Consider the following 19,720-nt stretch of genomic DNA (forward strand, 5'->3'; position numbering starts at 1 on the left):
CTCATCCTATTATTCCTCTGCCTCTCCCCTTTGCCAATCCCTTCACTGGCTCCCCATTGCCCAACGAATTTACTTCAAAGTACTTACAAATACATACAAGGCCGTCCATAACCTCTCCCCTCCCTACATCTCTGAGCTAATTTCCCGATACACCCCCACACGCACTCTCCGATCCTCACAAGACCTCCTTCTCTCCTCTCCTCTTATTGCCTCTTCCCACAATCGACTCCAGGATTTCTCCTGTGCTACCCCAACATATAAGACTCTCACCTACAGTGGAATCCTTCAAAAGAAACCTGAAAGCCCACCTCTTCAGACAAGCCTACAACCAATGACCCTGCTGCCTCTATACCGCCATGACCAACTTAACCCGCACCTACTGTGTCCTTCTCCCATACCATGTAGATTGTAAGCCCTCACGGGCAGGGCCCTCTCTCCTTCTGTACCAGTTTGTAACATTTTGTTTATGACTAGTGTAATTGTGTAATTGTCTGTATTATGTTTGTGCACCCCTTATCATATGTACAGCGCTATGGAATGAATGGCGCTTTAATAATAAATAATAATAATAATAACTGTGAAAGTAGCCTTAAATGAAATAGATGAAATATACCTGTGCAAAGACGGCTCCTTCTGCTAGTATAATGTATATATATATATATATATATATATATATACATATACATATATGTATACATATATGTATACATATATGTATATCAAAAGAAAACGGGCAGCACTCCAGAAAAAATAAATGTAAAAAAAGTTTTTTTCACCCATAAGGCAATGCAACGTTTCGGCTCAGTGCTAGAGCCTTTCTCAAGCATGTTCAAATAAGTGTTCAGTGTATATTGCTGCATAGGCCACGCCGAAATAGGCGTCTGACACTCGCACGCCGCCATGCATCTGGCTTCTCTCCTTCCTCCTCCCTCCATTTGATGCATCATTCAGTAAGCACTTGTCACTTTATGTAATTGATTGCACGTTACACCATTACAGTACACATGATACTTTATGAATTTTTTATTGGCAATCATGTTTAATATTTTAGAAATATAAGTTGTTGGCACATGGAATGGAAATCTTATCATGTATTGTAATCACTGGTATATTTGATATTGATTATGTTTATATATTTATTGTACGTCACGTTATAATTTTGATTTTATTGATTGTAATTTGATTGTAATTGGCACAGATTGTGATTGCTATATACACTGAACACTTTGCTTAAGGAAGGCTCTAGTACTAAGCCCGAAACATCGCATATCCATATGGGTGAATAAAACTTTTTTTACATTTCTTTTTTCTGGCTTGCTGCCCGTTTGTCATTGTCTCGACGGTGCCGCTATTCTTTTTCTTTATATATATGGTTAGGGAGCACCCATCGAGGCAACCTTAACGTGGTGAGTGGCTTATTACGCTTTGGCCAAAATGTACACTAATGCCTCATTCAACATCCAGCATAGAGGCAGGGCAGAGTGCTGGTTGCAGAGTGTGATTGCATTTGTGTTTTTGCGTATATATATATATATATATATATATACATATACATACAGTACAAACCAAAATTTTGGACACACCTTCTCATTCAAAGAGTTTTCTTTTTTTTCATGACTATGAAAATTGTAGATTCACACTGAAGGCATCAAAACTATGAATTAACACATGTGGAATTATATACATAACAAAAAAGTGTGAAACAACTGAAAATATGTCATATTCTAGGTTCTTCAAAGTAGCCACCTTTTGCTTGGATTACTGCTTTGCACACTCTTGGCATTCTCTTGATGAACTTCAAGAGGTAGTCTGAAATGGTCTTCTAACGGTCTTGAAGGAGTTCCCAGAGATGCTTAGCACTTGTTGGCCCTTTTGCCTTCACTCTGCGGTCCAGCTCACCCCAAACCATCTCGATTGGGTTCAGGTCCGGTGACTGTGGAGGTCAGGTCATCTGGTCATCTCCTTCATGGTCAAATAGCCCTTACACAGCTTGGAGGTGTGTTTGGGGTCATTGTCCTGTTGAAAAATAAATGATGGTCCAACTAAACGCAAACCGGATGGAATAGCATGGCGCTGCAAGATGCTGTGGTAGCCATGCTGGTTCAGTATGCCTTCAATTTTGAATAAATCCACAATAGTGTCACAAGCAAAGCACCCTCACACCATCACACTGCACCCCCTATAGCTACACCCCTAGTTGTGTGCATGAGCCCTTATTCTGTATCTCTTGTCCAAAACAAGCCTAAGGGCTTAAGCCCACAATTAAAATTTAAATATTTCCCCATAGAGGCCGTGCTTCTGAGGGCTCATGCACACAAACGTATTTTTGGACGGCATCCAATCTGCAATTTGTGAGGGTTGGATGCAGACTCATTCACTTCAATGGGGACACAGAAAATACAGACAGCACACCTTGTGCTGTCCATATGTGTATGTTTGTTCCATGGTATCGGAAAAATATAGAACATGTCCATTATGGACAAGGATAAGACAGTTCCATTATGGCTAGGCGCAAAAAGCAGACCTATTCAACTTGATCCTTCTGCACTGCCAAAAAATAGAACATGTTCCGCATCGCACCTTCCGGATTGTAGGTCGCAATATAGGCACTGGTCGTGTGCATGGGCCCTAAGGCAACTTTCACTAGGCAGTACTTTGGTCAGTATTTTGAATCAGTAATTGTTAGCTAAACCAGGATTGGGTCCAAACCACTGTCTGAAATTTGTAACAAAGTGAAATTTCCCTAGCTCATATATATCCAGACTTAAAACAAGAGAATTCACCCTCATTTAGAGATTTGCACCAGTGTAACTGGTTTATAGCACAGATGTAGACTATACGTACAAAGCCGTTTATTCATAATTATAGAAACTAATGCCCAAATTTACTAATGTGAGTGCACCTAGATTTTGCTATAAATTGCACCAAAAATGGTGTATCTTTGCACATCAATGTGTAGAGAATGTTTCCTGTAACATACACATTTTTTATCAACACTTACAACTCTTCAGTGCCAGGCGCATACAATTCCTACATCAATATGCACTACAGAGGTTTTTGTTCAAATATTTAAAACTTCTACATGCCATGAATGGATCTCTTTTGCATAAAACTTAAAACTACATAAGTGCTTAAGGGATGCAATGCAGGAACGTAAAGGGATATTCTGGTTCATTGGATTGGGTCTTTGAAAGCATTGAGCAGGTTTTACAAATGTCTAATATAGTGTAATAAACATTTTTGCATGTTTCTGTATTATCTGCTTACTTCTTAGTGTCCCTCTTCCTTGTTTGCACTCCTGCATCCCTCAGTTATGTCTGACCTGTCTGCTTTCTTCTGCTGCTGGTCGCCCATGCTGAGTTTCTCTGCTCTGTGTCTGGTCCTAGCTCTGTGAAGTACATTCTCTTACACCTGGGACTAGCTCTGGCCTGGCTTCTCTGCTCTGAACTTCCTGTCTGCTGAGAGAGGGAGCTAACAAGGCATGTAAGGGCGCTGTGCTCTATATCACCTGAAGCTAGCTTGCTGAATAATCCTGACATGTAACAGTAAACTGAGGTTTTGTTGTAGATTTTTCTGTTTATTTTTTGGGCTTGCCTGTGTAGATATTGCTCAGTGTCACTTGGTTTTCAGGTGTTGCTTGCTGTTTCAAACTTCTTTCTGTGTCTGTGTCTTGAAGCTGGTATGTTTCTGCCTTTAACATAGTTTTTTCTATGTGTCTGAGCCTGTGTCTGAAAATCTTAGTGTGTCTGTACGTTTTTCACTATTGATCTCCATATCTCTCTATGTATGTATTGTTCTGTCTTTCTGACACAGGATGCTCTCTCCACTGTGTGTTTCAAGAAAGAGAAGCAGACCTGGAAGAAGTGGGGTGCATAATTTAAAAATAGAGTCACTTCAGAGGCTGATATGTACAGTTGTGTTCAAAATAATAGCAGTGTGTTTAAAAAAGTGAATAAAACACAAAATCCTTCTAATAGCTTTTATTTCCATACACACAAATAGTGATGGCCAGTTCGCAGTGTTCGACGAAGAACACATGTGATTTGCCATCTTTATTACCAAGCCCGGCGATGCAGGGTTTAGTCCTTACCTGTGCCTGGGCCGCGAGCCGAACACTGCGTCGTCGGCGAACACTGCGAACTGGCCATCACTACACACAAATGCATTGGGAACACTACACATTCTATTCCAAATCAAAACATGAAGAAAAATATATCAAATATTAGACTGTTCAAAGAAATAACATTCACTATATAAACTGAAAAATGTTTGAAGATTTTGCTTTCCTTTGATTCACTTAACTAATATTTAGTTGTATAACCTCTGTTTCTGAGAACTGCTGTACATCTGTGTTGCATGGAGTCAACCAACTTTTCCAGACCAGGATGATTGGACTACATTCCACAGTTTTTCTCTATTTCTTGGTTTTGCCTCAGAAACTGAATTTTTGATGTCACCCCACAAGTTTTCTATTGGATTAAGATCTGGGGATTGGGCTGGCCACTCCATAACGTCAATCTTGTTGGTCTGGAACCAAGATGTTGAACGTTTACTGGTGTGTTTGGGGTCGTTGTCTTGTAGGAACACCCATTTCAAGGGCATTACCTCTTCAGCAAAAGGCAACATGACCTCTTCAAGTATTCTCATGTATTCAAACTGATCCATGATCCCTGGTATGCGATAAATAGGCCCAACACCTTAGTATGAGAAACATCCCCATATCATGATGCTTGCGCCACCATGCTTCACTGTCTTCACAGTGTACTGTGGCTTGAATTGAGTGTTTAGGGGTCATCTGACAAACTGTCTCCGGCCACGAGGAGGTGGTGATGGTGAGTACAATAAAGGTTTTCAAGAGGGGCCTGAATGTATTTCTGGAGCGTAATAATATTACAGGCTATAGCTACTAGAGATGGGTCGTTGATCCAGGGAGTTATTCTGATTGCCTGATTGGAGTCGGGAAGGAATTTTTTATTCCCCTAAAGTGGGGAAATTTGGCTTCTACCTCACTTTTTTTTTGGGCCTTCCACTGGAACAACTTGCAGGATAACAGGCCGGACTGGATGGACACATGTCTTTTTTCGGTCTTATGTACTGTGTTACTATATTACTATGTTACTACACCTGCTAGTAAATTATTTGCCATGTAGAAATATCATTTCTACAAAAAGCAGTGATTGATCAGGTTAGTGATGTCTGACTACTATTATTTTGAACACAACTTCAGATTAGCTTAAGTGCACCACATACACAACAATGCTACAGAAGTTTAAAACAGTAAGGCTACTTTCACACTTGCGGCAGAGTGATCCGGCAAGCAGTTCCGTCGCCGGAATTGCCTGCCGGATCCGTCAAAATCATTGCATACGGTGTACACTTTTTGACAGATCCGTCTGCCGGATCATCGTAATTGCGGATCCGTCTGTTACGTTTTCTTCAGTTTTTAACTCCTTAAGGACACAGCCTTATTTCACCTTAATGAACCCAGCCTAAGAGTCATTTTTTTTTAGCCGATTATCTTATGTAGGGGCTCATTTTTGGGGAGGAAGGTTTTATTGGCACAATTTTGGGGTGTATAGGACTTTTTGATTGCTTTCTATTAAAAATTTTGTTGGGTAAGGTGACAAAAAAGTTCTTTTTTTGCACCGTTTTTTTATTTATTTTTTGGAACGTGTTAATCTGGGGGGTTAGGTAATGGGGTATTTTTATAGAGGAGATTATTACCAACGCGGCAATACCTAATATGTCTACTTTTAATAAATTATTTTAGTTTTTTGGGGTGTCTCAAGTCTGAGAACCAGTTTTTTTTATCCGATGTCAGTGCTAAATTGGGATATAAATTTAGTACTCCATGGAAGTGTGATACTCCCTGAAGCAACCGTCAATGCAGAGGACCGGATGATCGGGGCACGCATCGCACTGAGTAGTGGTGTCCTTCCGTATCCCCCTCCTGCGACACACTCTGCACTTTTTCTGGGTTTGTCCCTTCTTTTCAGTATGGGGGACCACACCTGGAAAGTGTTGGTCAGGGACGATCCGGGCGCCTCCAGTTCCCGAGGTACTCCGGCCTGCTCTTTCCCGGTCTGAAAAAATCAGGGCCTTGAGGACTGCCTCATAGAATTGGAGGAATGTCCCTGTGCTGCCAGCGCTTCGGGATAGTACAAAAGAGTTGTACAAGGCAACCTGTACCAAGTAGACCGCAACTTTTTTGTACCATGCCAAAGAGATCAACTCCTCCCATATACCGATTGTAGTCGACGATACAATTGGGCTTGAGGACCGTTGCCGCAGTACCTCGCACAGGGACAGGGGTGATGCCGTTGCCATGAATTGTGGACAGCATAAGGACATCCCTCTTGTCCTTATATCTGACCAGCAGCAGGTTTCCAGTGGTAAGGGCATGGGTCGCACCCCTGGGGATAGGTACCTGGAGGCAGGATCACCTTGGGGGGGACATGCTGCATTATCTGAATAATGCAGACATTTCCGGATGGCCTCAAACCGGGAGTGCGTCATGGCAGTACTGTGAAGTGGGGACTGGTAGATGACGTCCCCACTCCAGTAATGCCTGACACTAGGTTTATTGACCAGGCACATATGCAGCATGAGGCCCCAAAATGTCCTCATTTCGGCTCCACTGACCGGCGTCCAGCCACCGGGCCTGGCCAAAAAGGAGCCCCGGTGTTGAGCAACGAACTGTTGGGCGTGCAGGTTCGTCTGCTCCACCATCAGATTTACCAGTGGGTCACTGAAAAAATGACAAAAAAAGTCATATTCAGTGTAGCCCACTGTGGAAATATGGATTCCTGATTGGCCTACAAAATCAGGAATCACAGGCTCGTATCGTTCTGGGCTACACCAGACAGGTTCACCGGCAGGGGGCTCCGGTGGATTTAACTGGTGGGCCGGAAAACTAGCACGAGCCCCAGAGCTGCTCGTACTAGGCTGGGCCACAGGGTCCCTAGCATGGCGGTTCCCTTGCTCAGCCTGGCGGCGTCTCCGCCGCCTTGGGGGCTCATCATCATCGCTAGATGATGAGGAGGACGCGGATGACAACAGGAATGTGGGGTCATCCTCGTCCTCACTGGAACTCTCAGACTCAGAGGCAAGTTGGGCGTATGCCTCCTCGGCCGAGAACGTCCGGCAGGCCATAGGGGAGTGTGTGTCTGCGTGTGTATGTGCGTTGAATGTTTGAAGAATGGTTGAATGTACATTTGGAATTTTGGTCACAAAATAGAGGATTTTTACCAAACCAATTCATATGATGGTTGAATCGGTGGATGAGGTTGTGAAGTGTGCTGTTGTGTTACACAACTACCTCCTTAAAAAAGAACCACTCAATTTGGAACAGATACCGGACAACAGCGAGATGCCAAGCATTGAAAGTTTTGGACGTCGGTCATGTGTTGCGGTTTCACGGATGAGAGACTGTTTTGCGGATTATTTTTGCTCGGAAGCAGGATGTCACGGCTGAGGATGGGGGAAATCCTCAGCCGTGCGATGGTGGTGGCTGTCCGGTCGCTACTTGGCCAGGACCACAGAATTAGGGAGCAGGTCACCTCCTATTGCGTCCCTAATGCTGACCCTGTCTCCTGTCAGTATGAGTCGACCTTGATGGTAGGAGGGCTCATACGCTGGAACCTTATAGTCCCTACAAGCCCTCAAGTCAGCCCTGAACTAGAGAACAGACTAAGACAACCCACTCCTCCTAGACACGGAGGAGCAGGAGTCTCACTAGCCAAGCAGCATGAAGAAGGGAACATCAACAGGCCTATGGATATGGCAGGTGCTGCACTAGTTCCAGCCACCTGCCACAGCCTTGCTGACTGGGTCCGTGTGCAGGCAAGCTGGAGTCCACAAACAATACAAATATAACTCAGCACACACACATCCACACACAGGAACCCAGATCCATAGCTGCACAGAATAGTAAAGGAAAACATAAACTGAACATCACACAAACTTAAACCTATGACCGGAAGGGTGGCCCTTACAAGAAGGAGGAAATCACAGGAGGCTGCTACAGCAAAGCATGACTGAAGCAACCTACTGAGCCATGGTAACGTGAAAGGCTTTATAGGCCTAAGAGGCCACACCCAAGGGTCAGACACACCCAGTGCCTCACACACACACTGGGAGGGGAGTTAACCCTTCCAGCACCAGAGAAGGGAAACACCACTTAAAGGAAAAGTGTCCAACAGTACCAACACACTGTGGTTGTTGCAGCTGGCAACGACATGGGTGGCAACCGTGTCCTGGGAGATAGCCCAGAGGCCGGGACACTGCCACCACATGTACAGACAACCAAACGTTGCCACGGGCAACCACAGTGCAGGAAAAGTGTCAGTGCACACAACACACTACACAGAGTGCACACAGACAAACAACACAGTGAACACAATACACACACACCTAACATAGAGGTTGCTAGGTGCAACCGCATGCACAGCAGGAAAGCTGCCACATACATAGCATTGTCAGCGGCAACCACAGGTGAGGCAAATACCACTGCCCTCGCCTGTGATTGACAACAAAACAAAACCGCTGACAATCGCATGCGGTTGAAGAGTCACGGTCATAGCCATGGCCGTGACACTCCCACCCCTCAAAGCCCCCCCACCGAAGAAAAAAAAAAAAGAAACTGGTGAGGAACTCACACAAGGGGATGGGAGAAGGAGACGTCCACTCTCAGGACATGGTTCCCAGAACGTCGCTGCCAGCTGCATCCTCTCCCAGCACACACTCAGCCAGTCCAGTGAGGCCTGCAGCCCGACACAGCGACACAGGGGAGAGAACCACTGAGAGATGGACGAGGGGACTCTCCACTCACGTCCCCACTCCAGTCGCTGCCAGCAGACACTCCTAACCAGCACGCAGCCGGACCACTAACGGAGTGCTGCCAGCAAACGACCAGAGATGGGAACATGGAGAGGGAAGAGGGATCACCAACACGGATACGGAAGGTAAGGTGGCGGGGAATAAGCCACCAACCGTGCCGTTAACGGTGATCCCCCCGGGACGTTCTCCCTCCGGAGAACGCGCATGCAGGCCACAAGGGGATGGCACTGCATGCTGCACCCTCTTCCGAAGGTGTGCATACCGCACACCACAGAAACACCACCATGCAATAAAATCAGGGGGACGCCAAACGAGGCAACGATGAAGGGATGGCAGGGAATGCCACTCACCGCGCCGTCTTCGGCGAAACCCCCAGAACGCTCTCCCTCCAAAGAGCGCGCATGTACCCCTTCCGCAGACGGCGGTACATTCTTCACCCTCTTTCGAGGGAACCTCCAAGCAAGGAGCCTTTCCGATCATACTGTGACGGCTGAGGATGGGGGAAATCCCATATTTTCATCCAGATATTTCATATACCCTTCAGGAGTATAATCCTCAGGCTTTGTTGAGGTTGTGTTTACCTCTTCTACCTCTACCGGAGTATAGAGGAATGTTGAGTGTATCCCTCTTTCGGCCACATTTTTACATACGGCAAAAAGGGAGGGCACACATTGTAGACAACAGCAGAGGCACACTATTGCAGCGATCATAAAGAGTACCACTCCTAAAACATACCTTATTTGACCAAAGTCAGGTATCCAGCCAAAAAGCCAGTCCCACCAACCTTGGTCAACATCTTGTTTTATCATCTCTTCTAATTGGCCTATTTTATCTTTTATTCCACGGGAGTGATCTGATACATTGAAATAACACATCCCTGTGAACGCTGAGCATCCTATACCATGTTGAAGCAATAAATAGTCACTAGTTGCCCTATTCTGCAAGATAGCTTTTTTATGATTGTATATCCAACAGCATATCTTGTAGAATTGCACCAGTGACATTTATCTGTTTTACCATAGAACAAACTAGTTTTGATATTGTCCTGTGGTTATATATGGCCAACCCTGGTACCCATATATTCTGCTCTAGAGAGGAGATTCACAATTTTCCGGTAGCTGTAGGGAAGTGTCTCTCGTGTGTCATGTCTTCATTGCTGGGAATAGTGGTAAAATTGCTAATGTCAACCTAGCTATTGTACAGGGTCCCTCTGTAATATTGGCTGGTATGTACGAGTAACTAGAATTTCCACAGGCCAATACCCATCCTGTTGGTAGAGGTACATGTTTATCTAGGGATGGTACTGTTTTGGTAATATTACACTGCATATTTTTCCCTGATACTATCTTTTTACAGTTACCTAGATCTCTATCACAAATACTTGGCTTACTCTTGTTCTGCATTTTTGCTTGTATGCAGGGAGGCAATAATGTCTCATCACAGGTGAAACTATAACATATTTCTGCCGCTGTAACAAGACCTGTAATTATTTCTATCATATTACTTTGCAGAGTCTCATATGTATGACAGTTATAGCATGCATGATAAGGATTTATATATCCATATCTAACATCGTGACCCTCAAAGTCTGTGTCATTCCATTGGGAACGTAGGAGCCCCATCCATACATCTACTGGGGTGGGGACTGCTACCAGACATGTCTCTAAAATGTTAGATGCAGATAAAGTGGTTTGGAGACAAAAATCAGTTAAGTTTAGAGTGTTGGCCAGGTACAGCCACAAGTTCTCCTTTGTCTTCCACAGATTGTCTTCCCCTCTGCATTCCGTTTTCAAATATGTCTGTCTGTTCCACAGTCGTGGGACAGTAAGTAGGAGACACAAAATTGCAAGTATTAAGGCACTGTATCTCAGCCATCTCGAGGAATTTCCTGACTGCGTCATCCCATTGGGGTCAAGGCTGTCTGCCTCCGTTAGCACCCCTTCTGTATCTTCTTCGAGGTCAAGGCTGTCTGCCTCCGTTTGTACCTCTGGGCCTTGTTGGAGGTCAGGACTGTCTGCCCCCGTTAGTACCTCTCTTTTCTTCACCAACTTAATCCTTGTGGCGTGGATCCACGTGGCGACTGTTCAGTGAGGACTGCTGTTCTGATGATCGCGACTACCTCGGTGGGTGGTCCGTAGGTGAAACTTCCTGGTTCCTTTCCCTTCTTTAAGATCTTGATCATCACCTGGTCGCCTACCCGGAATGGATGGGTTGGTTCCTGTGAAAGAGAAGGAGACGTACAAGCAACTGTTTCTTCAGTTTCACTGAGGACCTTGATCAGATTAGTAACATACCCCTCTCTGATCAGGTCCAAGTCCCCTTCCTGCACTACCAGGGTGCATCTTGCCCATGGTGTGGGGAAAGGCCTACCCATGAGTATCTCAATGCTATTTATGTCTGTAACGGACCGTTTCAACAGACAAGGGGTTAAAATCCGTTTAGGCGATATGCCCCTTTCCGAGAGACAGGCACAGCTACTGCAGAACACCAAACTCCCGAACTGGATACAAAATAGCACTCCAAACTGGAACCTCGCAAATAGCTGCCGGCAGACGAACAGGAAAAGCGCACAGTCAGCTTACACTCCTGGCAATCAGTCTCCAACAGCATACAGGGAATCCCCCCAATAACGAGACAAGGCTCCGTGTTGAGGGTCAAGCAATGCTCTGATGTGCTGGCACACCCAGCCTGGTTTTTATTACAGTTTTGCAAATACAACACATCCCCACAATGCATCATGGTTTCCTCACCTCTGTCCCGGAGACGACCGAAGACAATCCAATTATCTCTCAGGACAAAAGGGAGATCGCCAATACACATGTGGAGACAACAAGACAGACATCACCATTTAAACACACAATGGGACAATAGAAACACACCCACACAAAATCCTCCCCTCTGCCGATGATGACCATTGAACACAATGACGAATATAATTATCAAAGGCAGAGAAATACAGTTTTATAAAACATATCACAGGAACCCCAAAACATGCAATAACCCCATAAATATATCCTCGGAACCGGGGGATCTGGGTGAACCACATATCCAAAATTCACCCACATCTGTTCAGTAGTTTGGAAGATACAGTTTTATGCCAGTTACACTGAAAATATACAAGTTATACAGAAAATAGTCACTAATAAATTTGTCCCCTGTTTGGTAGTTTCAAACTACTGAATGATGTCTCTGTGCACCAAATACAGGCAAGATAGCACCGTGTTGAAAAGTCAGAACAGTGTCTGTGAGTTAAAATGGCCGCTATCTATTGTTCTCACCATGTGCTCCATCCAAGCAAGTAAGGCAAATGATGCAATCCAGGGACAGAGGGCTCAGTCCCAAGTGCCTTAAGACCCAATAACTTAAGGGACCATAATCCCAGGGCAGGAGGCTAGCTAACAGCCCCCTCCAAAACACCGTGGCGAGGTTGGTTTCGCCACACATCTCCCCCCCCCCAGGGAAGACTAACCAGATACCTGACCTCACGCCGGTCGGTACCTGAGTTAGTCTGGCAGCCCACCCACAACCAAATACTGGACCTGTTGACTTTAGTAGCCTGTCTCTGTCCAGTGAATCCACCAAGATTATATTTGTAGCTGGTACTCCAGGTCTCTGAGTTGCTCCCTGGCTTGGAGTGGAGGTTGCTTTGTGGGCAGGGATCAGCAGGACTCTGCCATGGAACCAGCGCTACCATGGAAGAAGCCTGGTTGGAGTCTGGTTGTTGGAGGGGGAAACCGACTGTCTCCCCTTTGGCTAAACAGCCCTGTTGCTGGGGGACAGGACCGACTGTCCCTACCCCCTGTGCTGTGAGTGCAGAGACCACGGTCCCATCTGCACAGTTGTGGGGCTTACTGTCTCCCCCTGGTGCATTAAGCTGCCGCTGGGGAGAGGGGGTAACGAGCTCCTCTCCCATACATACTTCCAGCCGCTGGGGAGGGCGACCGACCGCCTCCGCTTCCAATACAGTGTCCTGCTGCTGGGGAAAGGAGACTGGGCTCTCTATTCCCTGCTGGACACTCTGCCGCTGGGGAATGGAGACTAGGCTCCCAATTCCCCAAAAATCATGCTGCTGCTGGGGGGCAGGAACAACTACCTCTGCCCCCTGTAACTCAGCCTGCCGCTGGGGAATGGAGACTAGGCTCCCAATTCCCTGCAGGGCCAGTGGAGAGACCTCGGTCCCATCTCCACCGGCCACCTGGGGTTCTTCCCAGTAAACATCCACAATATCCTCCCAGCTGAAGGGCTCTGGACCTGGGTCTGACTTCTTGCTGTCCTGCTGAGCCTTCCCAATGGAGTGGAAGAGATCTCGGTAGTCCTGCTTCAGTTCCCACTCCAGGGTTGCTAGGTGAGCCAGGTCTTGCTCTACCTCATGGGGGTCATCCCACTCATGCCTAGCCTCCCTCTCATAGAAAATGTCCTGAACTCTGGACTGTGCAGGGCTCCCGAAGTCAGGCTCTGCAAAGGACTCCCATAACAAGCCAGGACCATCAAACTCCTCTCCCTCTGGCTTGTCATGCTCAGCTGTCCAGGGTATAAACTGTGCCACATACCACCAAAGCGCCTGGTAGGCATCCTCCAGCCATAGCTCCTGCCATACCCGGTGCTCTAGTTCCTTCACCCATTCCTCCAGGGGCTGCTCTCCCAGGAAGGGCATCCGCAGGGCCACTTGCTTCTGCAACCGCTGCTCTTCACTGGGGAGACTCTCACCTCGCTTGTATTGTACATTATCCAGGGCCTGGTACCAGATGCCTTTCCTTAATGCATCCCGGCCATCCAGGTCCTCCTCCTCGTATAACACTGCTGGTTCCATCCTGTTGCTTTTAGGGTTGCTGTACTGGGACATGCGTTGCCCTTAAATTGTAGAATCCACAGAAATGGTGTCTCCTGTAGCTGTCCTTCTGGCTGTAGGAACGATCCCGCTGCTTGCCACCAATGTAACGGACCGTTTCAGCAGACAAGGGGTTAAAATCCGTTTAGGCGATATGCCCCTTTCCGAGAGACAGGCACAGCTACTGCAGAACACCAAACTCCCGAACTGGATACAAAATAGCACTCCAAACTGGAACCTCGCAAATAGCTGCCGGCAGACGAACAGGAAAAGCGCACAGTCAGCTTACACTCCTGGCAATCAGTCTCCAACAGCATACAGGGAATCCCCCCAATAACGAGACAAGGCTCCGTGTTGAGGGTCAAGCAGTGCTCTGATGTGCTGGCACACCCAGCCTGGTTTTTATTACAGTTTTGCAAATACAACACATCCCCACAATGCATCATGGTTTCCTCCCCTCTGTCCCGGAGACGACCGAAGACAATCCAATTATCTCTCAGGACAAAAGGGAGATCGCCAATACACATGTGGAGACAACAAGACAGACATCACCATTTAAACACACAATGGGACAATAGAAACACACCCACACAAAATCCTCCCCTCTGCCGATGATGACCATTGAACACAATGACGAATATAATTATCAAAGGCAGAGAAATACAGTTTTATAAAACATATCACAGGAACCCCAAAACATGCAATAACCCCATAACCAATATATCCTCGGAACCGGGGGATCTGGGTGAACCACATATCCAAAATTCACCCACATCCGTTCAGTAGTTTGGAAGATACAGTTTTATGCCAGTTACACTGAAAATATACAAGTTATACAGAAAATAGTCACTAATAAATTTGTCCCCTGTTTGGTAGTTTCAAACTACTGAATGATGTCTCTGTGCACCAAATACAGGCAAGATAGCACCATGTTGAAAAGTCAGAACAGTGTCTGTGAGTTAAAATGGCCGCTATCTATTGTTCTCACCATGTGCTCCATCCAAGCAAGTAAGGCAAATGATGCAATCCAGGGACAGAGGGCTCAGTCCCAAGTGCCTTAAGACCCAATAACTTAAGGGACCATAATCCCAGGGCAGGAGGCTAGCAAACAGCCCCCTCCAAAACACAGTGGCGAGGTTGGTTTCGCCACAATGTCCTACTCCGTGGAAATGTGCTGTTAAGATGGAAGCACTGTGTTGGGGAATGCATAGCTTCCCCTCTTTACAGAATAATCCTGTCTTAGGATTTTTCTGCAATACTGGATAACACCAGTCTTACTGTTCCTGTTCAGTGGCATACCACTGAAGATCAGTAAGCATTTGCAACATCTCAGGGGTTGGAGGTGCCAGACATGGCATCTCCCAATGGTTACACAAACCTGTGAGGTTGCATTTGGCCACTCGTTTCGCCACCTCATCTGCCAGCGCATTGCCCTATGAGACATGATCCTTACCATCTGCTGCCATGAATCCTCTCCTCTGCCAAATCATACCATGGTCTCACACTACCCCATCTGTGTACCTACTATCAGTATGTAAAATACATGCCCTAGTAACTGTAATGAGCTCAGCTGCCTGCTGTATTAAGTGTGGATGCCCTTGAGTAGACCTACAACATCATGAGTGGTGTGCAAAATGGTGTAATGTCACATTGTAAAAGAAGTTGTCAATTCTACTATCATAGCACAGGCTGCAAGAGAACACAGACATGCCGGCATCCCTTGAACAGGGGTGGGCATTACCTTTGAGAAAAAACGCACAAGGACGCAACTTGCCTCCGTTTTCTTGTGTCAGTACACCCGCCATGGTTTTACAATTTTGGCGTGCAAACATGTGGAAGGGCATATTATAGTCAGTGAGGTCCAGCCCTGGACTCAACATGAGTGAACATTATCAAATAATCAAATGCATTGTACATTTCAGAAGACCAATTAATCAAATCTGGATTTTCATCCAGAGTGGCTTGCCTCAAACATTGTCATAGTAGGAGCAATCAGGAATCCATTGTCTACAGTAATTTATCATACCAAGGAAAGACAACATTTCTTCCTTGGTGTGCGGGGTGACCAAACCCGCAATAGACTGGACTCTTTCTGCACTGATTCTCCTTTCACCTCCTGTGAGGACAAAGCCTAAGTATTCAACCTGCATTTTACACCATTGCATTTTCTTAAGTGTCACTTTGTGACCACATCCTGACAACCATTATAACAGTGATAAAACATCCTGAATGCTGGCCTCCGCTGACATGCTACACAGTAACAAATCATCGACATATTACAGCAGCACAGAACCTGGGGGGGGGGGGGTACCATGGTTTTAACATTGCTAGGAGGACCATGCTGTACACTACAGGTGAAGCAGCATATCCCTGAGGCTTTCTGCACCAGGTCAGTTGACGTCTGTCAAAGGAAAAAACAAAAAGTAGTCTGGTTATCTTATCAACTGAGATAGAAAAGAAAGCATTTTTCAGATCTATCACACTGAACCAAACAGCGTCTGCTGGAATGGCAGATAATAATTGAGTGACATCAGGTACAACAGGGGCTATAGGCACAATGATGTTGTTGATGGCCCTTAAATCCTTTACAAAGCGGGTAGTACCATCTGCCTTTGTCACTGGATTCACGGGCGTGCTGTAGGGTGAAATCACCTCTTCCAGGATTCCCTTTTGTAGGAATTCTTCTATCATTGGCCCAAGTCCATCAAGTTTCTCTTTTGACAGCGGGTATTGTTTCTGGTATACTGAGATGACACCTGGTTTCACAGTAGTTGTGTAAAGTGTGCAATCTATGAATCCTGTGTCATATTCATTTGAGGACCATAATGCAGGATTAATGTTATTAAGTTCTGGGTGGTCCTGTATGTTTGCAAGAATCAGTGGCCCCGGGTGTAGAGATTGGATGAGACCTGAGTGTACTCTTATGCCCTGATTCTTTGCTGATACCTGCAAGTCAAGCTTAGTGAACAAATCTCTCCCTAACAGGCTGACTGGGCAATCTAGTATAATAGTAAATACATGATCTGTGATGTATTCCCTGTCCATGGTCTCGAGTGGTAGTGAGTCAGTTTTGAAAAGTTTCGTCAAAACCTCATTAATTCACATAGAAGGCTCAGATTCTCTTTCCTCCCACTTTTAGGCATCTTAAGCCCACCCCTTTTAGTCGGACGCTGCGGTCATCCTTCCGTCCGTCAGTAGTATGCCAGCTGCCCATAAGAACAGAGCTCTGATGTTAAGCACAACACTTAACGTATAACACATAACTCCAAACATTGAAACAAACAGATCGGACAATACAGACATGAACACACAAAGGGCCCATAAAAACTTTTCATTGACTTCAATAAATAAAAATGTACAGCTTGATCAAGGCTGTTGGCACCAATAAAAAACTAAAACTTCCAAGAAAAATAAAATAAAATTCTCATTGCGCATATTATTCACATTTTCATGTACTCATTTCCACAAACAGCTCATAACCACGCCCTTACACATAAAAACTGAATTGCACACACAGCTCTGCTAAAACATCTCAGTCTTCGTACATTTTTCAACTTTACTTACAATTCAAAGCCACACTCATTCATATTCCACTGAATCAAATATCTTTCAATCTAGTCACACAATTTCTTTGTTACATCCCAAAACTTGTAACACAGACAAACACAGCTTTCCTGGAAACAGATATCCACACCACACCCAGAATTGCTAATGGTTTGTCACTAGTGAACTACTTTTTTTTCACTATCTTCTGTTCTTCACTCTGTGATTAATCAACTCTTATAAGAAGACAATATACATGTTATACAGTACAGTAATTTTGTTAAAATCCAAATTATCTTATGTCATGTTTTTTCAATTTAGTGTTGCACACATCGTCACTTACTCTATATAATCCCCCCCCCCCCCCCCCTTTTCCTTTGCCTTGAGTCTCTTATCTCAATGTTTCTTTAAGGCAGGAGAAGTAAATCCATCCATCACAGAACGTTCTACTTAAATATTATCTGAATAGGGACTTAGAATGGGTGCAACCTTAGATTGATAGGATTGGACATGGGCACTTTCTTAACTAGTGGATTTGCAAACATCATTGGATCTAATTCAATGCTGAAGTCCTGTCTGTAAGATCTATAGATAACACAGGTTAGTATTTTTACAGTCTGCAGATGCATTACCAATTACCAGCCTCCCCCCCCCCCCAACCCCCATATGAAATTCCTGAGCACAGGAGGGGGGTGTGAGATGGGAGGGAGTTCTATCTGAGAGCACATTTCCAGAGAGAACTGGAAAAGTTCTTGTGGTACTACAAGTGAAATAATTACTTTTGAATGTTACAGCAGATATGGTGGGGGAAGGGATGCCACATGGCAACTTCTTTGTTCTCTGTAGGATTCAAAAATCCTCCATCTTGTAATAAGAAATGCTACTGATTTCTCCAACCCTCAATTTCTCCCAGTCACTGCCATGTTAATATTTATAGTTCAAAGAATAAGTGAGACAATCGCTGTCAGGACTGGCTGTACTGCACTGAAATAGCGCCGACAAGACCTGTCAACTGATCAGCTGATTCGTATCTTAATGTCTCTCTATACTCTTTGGACCCCTATCGACTATTGTTGTTTCGGATCGCCACTTTGCGTTCATATTTTCCAGGTCAACAGATCACAGATCCTAGCCGAAAAAAAATGGGGCGTATAACGATTCTTCACAACACAAACAGTTTTACACATTAACAGTAATTAACCCAAAATACATAATTTCAACAATAACAGTGGGATATGACCGTACACTTACCACCCGGTCAGTATCTCACACAAACAGATAATCTTATCACTTCTAAAAATACTTATACTATATATATAAGAGTTAATCCAAGCTTATAATCTTCTGTTCCCTGAACAGTATTTCTTCTCATGATATGGACCGGAGTCTCTTACTATCAGCTTTAGCTCCGTGAGCTATTATATTTCTTCATAGTGCACTTTTTTTTTATGATATGGATGCCTCTTACAATCAACTTTGCCTGTGTCCCAGACACAGCAATCTACCGAAATCATAAATAGATGGTTCAACTTACTTGGTTGAGATTTTGGTCAGTGCCCCCAGGTCCAAGGAGGACAAAAATTGATGTCTTTCACTGTGGACATGAGGATGAACCTACTAATCCCGAAAAGACGAGCCCCCAAGTTGTAGGGCAAAATACCCCTTTACCTTAGTGTCCCTGTAAGTGATTTCGGCAGTAAGCTTGGATTAAGTCTGTCTGGTACCAGGAGTGTGAATGAATGACAAACATGTGCCTTGTTCAAATTCACTCTGTTTAATTGCAGGGGAGCAACAGTTGATATAGGAGGGGTTGAACTTTCTTTACATCCAATCATATGTTAGCATTTGTTTAACCTATAGCATGAACACACATGAGCTCTGCGTTAACATAATAGATGACTCATAGTAACAACATTTGACCAATCAGGTATGGACACATAGGCTACCATGCATCAGAGCTATGATAGCCCTATAAGGTGAAAACTGTTCAAACCAACAGGAATGTATGGGTAATCTTGAAACAGCTCAGGAAGTTTCTCACATTTCCAGAGGGGGAAGGGAGATCTTAAAACAGATGTACTGGTCAGATATAATCCATAATACACGCTTACCTAGAAAGACAAAATGGAGTTACCTATATCCCATCAGTCCCGACCAGCTGTTGGAGTAGGACGTGAGGGACCCGTGGTGGGCGGCTCTTCGGGGACCGCCTCTAGTGCTCCAGCCTCTGGAAGGACTTCACGTGGAGGTTGGTGCGCCCGAGTACTGCTAGATGTGCTGTAAAGGAAAAATAATAATAATTAATGGACAAATAGGGAACTATATGTGGATGTCCCAGACAGAGTGTCAAATGACAGTCTGCCTAGGCCACACACATAGATTGGAGATTAACATTCATAATTATTATAAACATTAGAGCTTACCTTCGCAGCTGGAGGGTTCTACGAAGAAAACCTAATGCAGCCACATACCGGTACGACCGCTTTTGGTTTGCTCTTGAACCACTCGGGC

Source organism: Bufo gargarizans, chromosome 4 (genome assembly GCF_014858855.1).
Source record: "Bufo gargarizans isolate SCDJY-AF-19 chromosome 4, ASM1485885v1, whole genome shotgun sequence".
Taxonomy (NCBI): Eukaryota; Metazoa; Chordata; class Amphibia; order Anura; family Bufonidae; genus Bufo; species Bufo gargarizans.